Genomic DNA, 10,443 nt, shown 5'->3' with positions numbered 1-10,443 from the left:
CGAACCAAAAATCATATGGGATGCGATCAGAACAATACATGATCAGAGCAATGTAATCTTAAACATAATGCAATTGCCATGTGCTTCAGTGCAACACTTGTTCATATTTCTCAAAAAGTACATGTCTTTACCAGAAAACTGTACGTAATACATGCAACATTAAGAAATCATTACTCCTCTTCTTGTATGGGACTAAGCTTTTACAGAAATCTTAACATGACTCAATGGCTATTCCTGACCTGTCAATACATGAAGCAAAACAAAGCCCTCTCTTATCTTAACTGATGACAACTGAAGCAAAACAAACCCTTTGCTATGACACACACGTGTTGCTCACATACTACGTTACTATTAAAAATGTATTATTAATTCTAAATTATGCTATTAAGTTATTTAAATCACTAACTCTTTTGAGTTAAGTATACCTTAGTTTTACCAGACCACTGAGCTGATTAACAGCTCTCTTAGGGCTGGCCCGAAGGATTAGACTCATTTTATGTGGCTAAGAACCAATTGGTTACTTAGCAATGGGACCTACAGCTTATTGTGGAATCCGAACCACATTATAGCGAGAAATGAATTTCTATCACCAGAAATAAATTCCTCTAACTCTTCATCAGCCGGTCGGGGAATCGAACTCTGGCCCAGCGAGTACCAGTCCGCAGCTCTACCAACTCACCCAATGAAGAGCTAACTCTTTTGAGATCTGACATTACACTACATACGATATTTCAACAATTATTTTCACTGCACATAACACATGATAAATAGAGGAGAAAATATATCCAAACTATAGGATGATATATATATTACAAGACAACATCGAGAAATTCCTCCCCCCAGAAAATTATTTATCTCAGGTCTGAATCCAACGCTTCACAATGGGATAAATAATCGGCAATTATATTGTTCTTTCCAAAAATGTTCTCTAACTCTACACAGTATGGTTACAAAACCAGTCAGGTATGGCTGAGAAATTTGGACAGAATCGGCGATAAAATCCACCCATGCCCAAAAATCTTTGTAGCTCTTTCCTCGTAGTAGCGGGGGAAGGGTCGGGTAGCCTTACGGATATCCTCTACATTAGCCTCAACAGGAGCAAGAAGGCATTATCCAGCTTTAAATCCCAGATATTGAACAGTTGCTTTTCCAATCTCACTTTTTTGTTAAGTTGATTGTTAGTCCCATTTTCTATAGTTTCTTGAACATTTTTCTTAAAATCATTAGATGTTCTTCCCATGTATTAGAATAAATCACAATGTCATCAAGGTATACACCAACTCCTTCTATGGATCCTAGCAGCTGATCCATCACTTGTTGGAATGTTGCAGGTGCATTCATCAGACCAAACGGCAAAACAGTGTATTGATACAGTCCAAAAGGAGTAATGAAAGCTGACAGCAATTTAGCTTCCTCATCTAAGTGAATTTGATAATAACCTTTCAACAAGTCTATCTTGGAAACAAACTTGGCTTACCCAATGTTATCAAGTAATTGATCAATAAGAGGCAAGGGATAATTGTCAGCCACACTGATGGAACTCAGTTTCCTATAATCAGTACACATCCTAAATGAGCCATCTGGTTTCTTCACTAACACACAAGAAGAACTATAATGACTTGAACTGGGTTCTACTAATCCTTGCTGCAACAAATACTCCACTTCTTTCTTCAAAACATCTCGATGAAAAGGTGATAAGCGATAAGCTCTCTGTTTAAAAGGTTTTCCATCTTCTCTGATCCTCATCTCATGTTTTGTCAGATCGGTATGCCTAGGTACATCTGCAAAAATTTCAGGAAGACTTCGAATCACCTCACTTAATTCACTACTTTGCTCAACACTCATGTTTTAGTTTATCCTCCAAATTTACCAATATTGAAGAATTGTTCATCTTGCTTTCAGCTCCCAATTCATACCCATTATCATACTCTGTAGATGAAGTCGTCTGTCTTATTGACACTGTTTCAGTTTTAGTCTCTGAGAAGTATTGTTTTAAAATATTCACATGTGTTTTCCTCTGTCATTTCCTTCTCCCTGGTGTTTCAGTCACATAAGTTCGATCACTTAACTTCTCTATAATCTTATAGGGACCTTGAAATTATTGGTAAGGGGAAATCTTTTCACTGGCAAGAACACTAGAACTTGCTGTCCTACACTAAAACTTCTTACTTTAGTCTTAGCATCATATCTTTTCATTTTCTCTTGACTTATTTTCAGATTTTCCAAAGAGAATTTTCTAATTTCTCTTAACCTTTTCCTCAAATTCTTCACATATTCTCCTTGGACTTCCTCTTGATTTTCTTCCCAGTTCTCTGCAAGAATCTTCAATGGACTTCTCACGTCTCGACCAAAAATCATTTCACTTGGTGAGCATCCCATACTTGCTTGATAAGCATTCCTTACTTCAAACAACATCAAGGGTGGATCAGCATCCCATTCTCTTTCTGATTCATAATAATACTTAGTTCAAATACTTTTCAATGTCTGGTGGAACCTTTCCAAGGCTCCTTGAGTCTCTGGACATTAAGATAGGCAGTTGATAACTGTTGTTTCACTCCTAACAAGTTCATCACATCCTGGAACAATTTTGAAGTAAAGTTCGTTCCTCTGTCACTTTGCACAGTTTCTGGTATTCCAGACTTGGAGAAAAACTCCACCAACTTCTCAGCAATAGCCTTTGCACTTATACTTCTTACAGGAATTGCCTCAGGATACCTTGTCACTGGACACATTAATGTCAACAGATATTCATTTCCTTTCTTCGTTTGTGGAAGAGGCCCAACCACATCTATAATTACCTTGCTACAGGGTTCTCCTCTAACTTCTATGGGTTGTAGGGGGGCTTTCTGAATGGTTTCATTCGGTTTTTCAGCTATCTGGCATGAGTGACACTCTCTGCAAAACCTGCTTACATCCTTGTGAAGTCCAGGCCAGAAAAAATACTTCATAATCTTCTCAACAGTCTTCCAGATTCGCATACATCCAGACTCCTGCGCTACTGCTACCACTTGCTTCCTCAGTGGATATGGAATCAAAATTTGATGATATTCATCCCACTCAGCATTTCCTGGTATATCTGCAGGTCGATGCTTCCTCATTAGCAATCCTTCCTTTAGATAATAACAGGTAGGAGTTTGTTGCATCTCTTCTTGATCAACAACTCTGAAGAACAAATCAGCCAATGTTGTATCCTTCTTCTGCAGTTCCATTACCTTCTCTCTAGTCACTTGACCAACTTCAAGGGCTGAACTCTCAATGTCTGCTAACTCTGCTATTGTAGTTTCACTACTATCTTCAGGAAAACACTGACTACTCTGAGTCTCTTTAAGAACAACAGGATCCTCTTCTTCTTGGGAAATCTCTTCATTGCTAACACCAGGGGAAACTTCAATTCCTGGAACAGCTCTTCCAAGCTCAAAGATCCTTCACTTGATCCTTCTTGTGCAGGTAAATCCTCAGTTTCTTCACTTGCAGACATAGGTTCTCTTCATACTCCTGGTTAATTACACAACTTGGAAGCAGGTGGGGGTTATTCTTCTCTAAATCTACCGTAGGACTAATCCTCAACGGTTTGTCTGTCACTATAGGACAAGGAACAAATGGTACACCACCTACTTCATTACCCAGTAAAACAAATACACCTTCAACAGCTAGTGAGTCCTTTACAGCAAAATCAACATTCCCTGTCACCAATTCACACGACATGTGAAAGCGGCATATAGGAGTTACCTCTTCTCCTCCTATACACTTCAAAATAACTGATTCTCCAGCAAGATCCTTCTCCAACTGTAGGTGAGCACCACGAACTACCACACTGTGATTACTCCCCATATCACGTAATACCTTGACTGGTACCTGCACACTCCCTCCTTCACTTGTCTGCATACCTTCATAAACATATGGCTTAAAAGCCTCCAAGCTGCTCAGCCACTCACTGCTTGAAGTTACATCTCCACTGGTTGCTAAACACTCAGCTTGTTTAGTCTCAGTCTTCCCCACACCGCTCCTCGTAGTTTGCTTCACCTGGTTACCTTTAACCACTTGACCAACTGGCTGGTCTGCTGTGTCTGATAACAATCTCGACTATAGTGTCCTGCTCTTCCACACTTGAAGCAGACAACATTAGTCTTCTGTATCTGTCTTGAGAAACTGGATGATGAGGATTTAACATTCGATTGCTGAGGGGTATTACCTGGCTTTTTACTGGCATTGCCACTAGAAGGATTCCCAGTAGTAATGTTCCTGAAATTTGGATGAGACCTAAAGCCTGTGTACTTGACATTACATACTTGACATTATAATTCCTTTCGCTACTTATAATATTATAATCCTCACTCAGTGTAGCAGCTTTGTCAAGTTTCTTAACCTCTCTCTGAAGTTCATCATTGGACAGGTGGGTAACGTTCTCAGCCAGCACTCTGCTGGCCCAGCGTTCGATTCTCCGACCGGCCAATGAAGAATTAGAGGAATTTATTTCTGGTGATAGAAATTTATTTCTCGCTATAATGTGGTTCAGATTCCAAAATAAGTTGTAGGTCCCGTTGCTAGGTAACCAATTGGTTCTTAGCAGTAAAATAAATTGATCCTTTGGTTTAGGAGAGCTGTTAATCAGCTCAGTGGCCTGGTTAAACTAAGGTATACTTTTTAACCTCTCTTTCTCTCTTAAATAGGCTCTTATGTGTTCAGGAATTCCTCTAAGATATTGCTCTAGGACTACTAACTCCTTTAGTTCGTCCATAGATTTAACTTTAGCAGCCTCCAACCATCGTTTAAAACATGTTACTTTGTAGGCATAATCCAAGAAAATCATCCTGCCATTCTTTCTCAAAGATCTGAATCTTTTATTCAGGGGTCATCTGGTAAACTTGTAGCACATTGTGTATGAGTACCTTGTACTCTTTACACTGATCAGCTGGTAAGGCTAAATAGGCACTTCTTCCTTTACCAATGAGAACACTCTGTAACAATACTGACCATTTATCATCTGGCCATCCCATACCTGAAGCCACTTTTTCAAGGTAATCAAGATAACTCATCTGGAATTTACTTCTGCACTCTTACCACATCAAATACAGGCTCTTGAGTACCTAGGATAGGGTTAGATGGTGTTACAGGTAATGTGGATCAAGCTTTTATTAACTCCATCTCTCTTTCATGTCTTGCTTTTTCTCTTTATTCTCTTACTCTTTCTCTTTTTTTCTTGCTGCTGCTCTTTTTCTTCTTCTTTCTCTTTTTTTTTCTTTTTCTTTTTCTCTGTCTTCTCTTCTCTCTTTCTGCCTGCATTGCATCTTCAGCTTAATCAAACTTTCTTCTGCTTCTATGCATATAAGCTCTACCTCTGCATCACTTTTCTCTTTCTTTTGGCCTTGCTTATTTATAAATTCTGCCTCAGCTGCATTCAACAATTCTTGTGCCTCTACTAACTCTTCATCTATTTTACCAGAGTCCACCAATGCTTGGATTGCAATACATAATTTATGCCTTAATCATACCACTAGACACATTACCCCCACATGCCAATGCAAAAGCAGTCCACTGTGCCTTAGTCAGGTTGGATTCAGATAACTCTCAGGTGGATGGAGCCGCTAAAAACTTCTGCACATTGAACAGAGCCATTTTCTCTAAATTACTCAACTAAATAATTCACAATACAATTCAAAAATAATTATGTGGCCACTCTCCTAACAAAATATATCCCTGACACCACCAGTATAAACCATAAACCAGAGTGATATTTTGTTTTGTTCCCGGGTTTCTGGGCACCAAAATTTTCTATTGTCACGATGTGTTCCAAGTACCTGGTTATTACACAACTAATCACAGAATTCAAAAATTTACCTCACTTCAGCCAGATACCTGAACTCTCATAACAATAAAAATTATGACTGAGTACTCTAAAGGTAACAGTGATCCCTTAAAAAGCTCATTAATCATGTGAAAAATCAAACTAAGTTTATCAAAACAAGTGTGAGGTATCAACAATTAAACAAGAAATATACTAGAGTAAAAGGGCATCACTCCATCAAACAACTTTAACTGTTTCCCTGGTCTTAATTCACTTCAGCAAAACTAAAGGAACAAAACATGTTTATCACTTTGCCTTATGCACACAATTAATCCTATTCACTGGTGGTCAATAAATGAAACACTGTTTTTTAAAAATTTAAATACAAAAATTTATTTTTAAATTCAAAATTTATAATTAGAATTCACAATCTGAAAAATTTACTATTACTTGAAAACAACAACAAAAATTTAATTAATTCTTGAGTTAAATTATTAAACAAAACTAAATCACAAAACTTTAATTTATCAAGAAATTAAATTAATCAAGCAAAATTTAAACTATTAAGAATTACTCAAGATTTGAAAAGAAAATCTTAAAAAATGAAAATTAAACCAAGAATACAATATTAAATTGTCAAGAAATATTTAAAATGCTAAGTAAATAAATGATAAATCACCAATGTATAAAATGTGAAAATCAAGAGATTGCAAAAACAATAACACACAAAAATACAAAAAAGATTTATCAATAATACTTTCACTAAGGCAAAATTTCCCTAATATACCTTATTATACCATGATAATAATAAGTAAAATTCACTCTACCTTACACAAGCTTGTGAAAACCTTTGTAAAATCACTTGAAATGCAGGTGCTTAAGATTCACAAAACACTTTTTTGTCAGGCGCCGTCACAGTTTTCCTACATTTAGATCTCAAAAGCTACGACTAACACCAGTGACCACACTAAAACTTTACGTTAATAATTTCTCTCTTTTGTAGAGAGAGAGAGAGAGAGAGAGAGAGAGAGAGAGAGAGAGAGAGAGAGAGAGAGAGAGAGAACCAACAAGCATGGTCTCTGAAATCAGAAAAACAAACTTTAGGATTCCAGTGGGAAATGAAACAATCAGATGGCGTCATTGAGGCATTTTGGGCATGAGATACAAGAGAAAATTCTAGAAGAAGGAAGATGACGTAATCAATCGAGACATGTGCTTTTACCCTCAAAGGAGCATGTGACTCGAACCAAAAATCATATGGGACGCAATCAGAACAATACATGATCAGAGCAATGTAATCTTATAAACATAACGCAACTGCCATGTGCTTCAGTGCAACACTTGTTCATATTTCTCAAAAAGTACATGTCTTTACCAGAAAATCATACATAATACATGTAACGTTGCGAAATCATTACTCCTCTTCTCGTATGGGACAAAGCTTTTACAGAAATCTTAACATGACTCAATTGCTATTCTGACCTGTCAACACCTGCAAAAATACATTATCTTAACTGATGACAAAAGCTAAACAAACCTTCCTACCACAACATGTTGACAGTTACTATGTGTTATTAATTTTAAATTAATGCTGACAAGTTATTTGCTAAACACAAATACTATGTTTATTATTACTACTAAATTACTATTAAAAATGTATTATTAATTCTAAATTATGCTGTTAAGTTATTTAAATCACTAACTCTTTTGAGATCTGATATTACGCAACATATGATATTTCAACAATTATTATCATTACACATAACACATGATAAATAGAAGAGTAAATATATCAAAACTATAGGATAATCGCTCTACAGTTAGAAAGCAGTTCTGGGCGGTTGCTAGAATGGTGTTGGACCTAAAGCAAGCGACATCATTTCGAAAAGCTTATTGAGAACCAAGATACTAACGCTTTTTAGAGCCAACTTTCTAAGCTGGAAAGGTTATACATTCAGATACATACATTCACACATACATATATATGCATGTAGAACCTACTGGTCACTTTTACCAGACACATACGTAATTCTAATAGCCACAATGCCCTCTTAACTTCTCGAATTCTTCGCGCTTTTTTGATATGCTTGTAACTACGAAGCCGAAAATATCCAGACGGAAGAAATTGAAGAGCCTGTGAATGGCGGTCGCGAGAATCGAACCCGAGTTACCATATTCACAAAGGTCACGTTGCCGACCTGGCTACGAGAAGGATAAAAGTCTATCGCCTCTCGTACATACATATACCTGTCGTTTTCAGATATATTTTGTTAGAGCTGGAATAGACCCATCCTCACCATCGTAGCCAAGTGGGCAATCGTTTTTATTGCTTTTTGGGCTGAAATGTATGTACGAGAGGCGATAGACTTTTATCCTTCTCGTAGCCAGGTCGGCAACGTGACCTCCTTGTGAATATGGTAACTCGGGTTCGATTCTCGCGACCACCATTCACAGGCTCTTCAATTTCTTCCGTCTGGATATTTTCGGCTTCGTAGTTACAAGCATATCCAAAAAAGCGCGAAGAATTCGAGAAGTTAAGAGGGCATTGTGGCTATTAGAATTACGTATGTGTCTGGTAAAAGTGACCAGTAGATTCTACATATATATTTCAGCCCAAAAAGCAATAAAAACGATTGCCCACTTGGCTACGATGGTGAGGATGGGTCTATTCCAGCTCTAACAAAATATATCTGAAAACGACAGGTATATGTATGTACGAGAGGCGATAGACTTTTATCCTTCTCGTAACCAGGTCGGCAACGTGACCTCCTTGTGAATATGGTAACTCGGGTTCGATTCTCGCGACCGCCATTCACAGGCTCTTCAATTTCTTCCGTCTGGATATTTTCGGCTTCGTAGTTACAAGCATATCCAAAGAAGCGCGAAGAATTCGAGAAGTTAAGAGGGCATTGTGGCTATTAGAATTACATATATATACATACATATTTCAGGCACATTATATAAACGATTGCCCACTTGGCTACGATATGCATTATATATATGAAAACGACATATATATATATATATACTTTATATATCGGCAATATATATATATAATATATCTATATCACATATTTATATATATTATATATATATATATATATATATATATATATATCTATATTAGAATTATATATATACATACATATATATATTATATATATATATATATATATATATATATATATATATATATATATATATATATATATATATATATATACCTCTAACTTCCAGAGCAACAGCTCGAAGAACAATCCAAGGCAGTTCAGGGAAAGGCACTGTCCTTATGCATTTTATTAAAATAAGCCGACGTTTCACAACTCCTCATAGTTGCATTTTCCAGGCTGCAAACGGCGAACATGGCAATCAGTAAATTAAAATTAAAATCACAAGTCAGAATTACAATTACAATAAAACGTTCAAAATAAAATGACTAAAACCTATCCTAAAAGAACAAGTAAAAGGCTGTAACAACCTACCCAGAAGGAAGTTAAAACAAACTACTGCACTCGCATTGAGTATTACAAAAAGAGAAAATAAATAAATAAATAAACATACAGACAGAGAAGAAAACAACTTAACAAGACCATCAGGCAATAAACAGTTGTGTAGAGGATGTGTGGGAGTTTAATGGTGGTACAGTTAATTTAATAATAATAGATTCAAGTATTGTTAAATCATTTGGTTTTTGTACTTGTCCTATTACTGGAAAATCTTTATTTTCTATGAATATTTTACATATCTTCAGTGGTTCCTGATATTAGACTGTTCAGGGCTGGATAATCTGCCCGGTTCTAAAGCTGACTCTCTATGAGCATCGATGCGAACCCAACAGCCCTTAACTCAAGCTCATCCCGAGGAACCCCGAACAGTTGGCGCTCTCTTCAAGTTTAAAGACCAGCTCAGTCCCTTGTTTACATCCAACGTTATATATAAGTACACAAGTGCCCCAGATGTAGTCAGGGGATCTATGTCGGATGTACTAGGAGGCTGTTGCGGGTTTGCATCGATGCTCATAGAGGAGTCAGCTTTAGAACCGGGAGCAGATTATCCAGCCCTGAACAGTCTAATATCAGGAACCACTGAAGATATGTAAAACATTCATAGAAAATAAAGATTTTTCAGTAATAGGACAAGTACAAAAAGCAAATGATTTAACAATACTTGAATCTATTATTATTAAATTAACTGTACCACCATTAAACTCCCACACATCCTCTACACAACTGTTTATTGCCTGATGGTCTTGTTAAGTTGTTTCTTCTCTGTCTGTATGTTTATTTATTTATTTATTTTCTCTCTTTTGTAATACTCAATGCAGTGCAGTAGTTTGTTTTAACTTCCTTCTGGGTAGGTTGTTACAGCCTTTTACTTGTTCTTTTAGGATAGGTTTTAGTCATTTTATTGTGAACGTTTTATTGTAATTGTAATTTTGACTTGTGATTTTAATTTTAATTTACTGATTGCCATGTTCGCTGTTTGCAGCCTGGAAAATACAACTATGAGGAGTTGTGAAACGTCGGCATATTTTAATAAAATGCATAAGGACAGTGCCTTTCCTGAACTGCCTTGGATTATATATATATATATATATATATATATATATATATATATATATATATATATATATATATATATATATATATATATATATA

This window comes from Macrobrachium rosenbergii, chromosome 2 (genome assembly GCF_040412425.1).
Source record: "Macrobrachium rosenbergii isolate ZJJX-2024 chromosome 2, ASM4041242v1, whole genome shotgun sequence".
Lineage (NCBI taxonomy): Eukaryota > Metazoa > Arthropoda > Malacostraca > Decapoda > Palaemonidae > Macrobrachium > Macrobrachium rosenbergii.
This window is presented reverse-complemented; position numbering follows the sequence as displayed.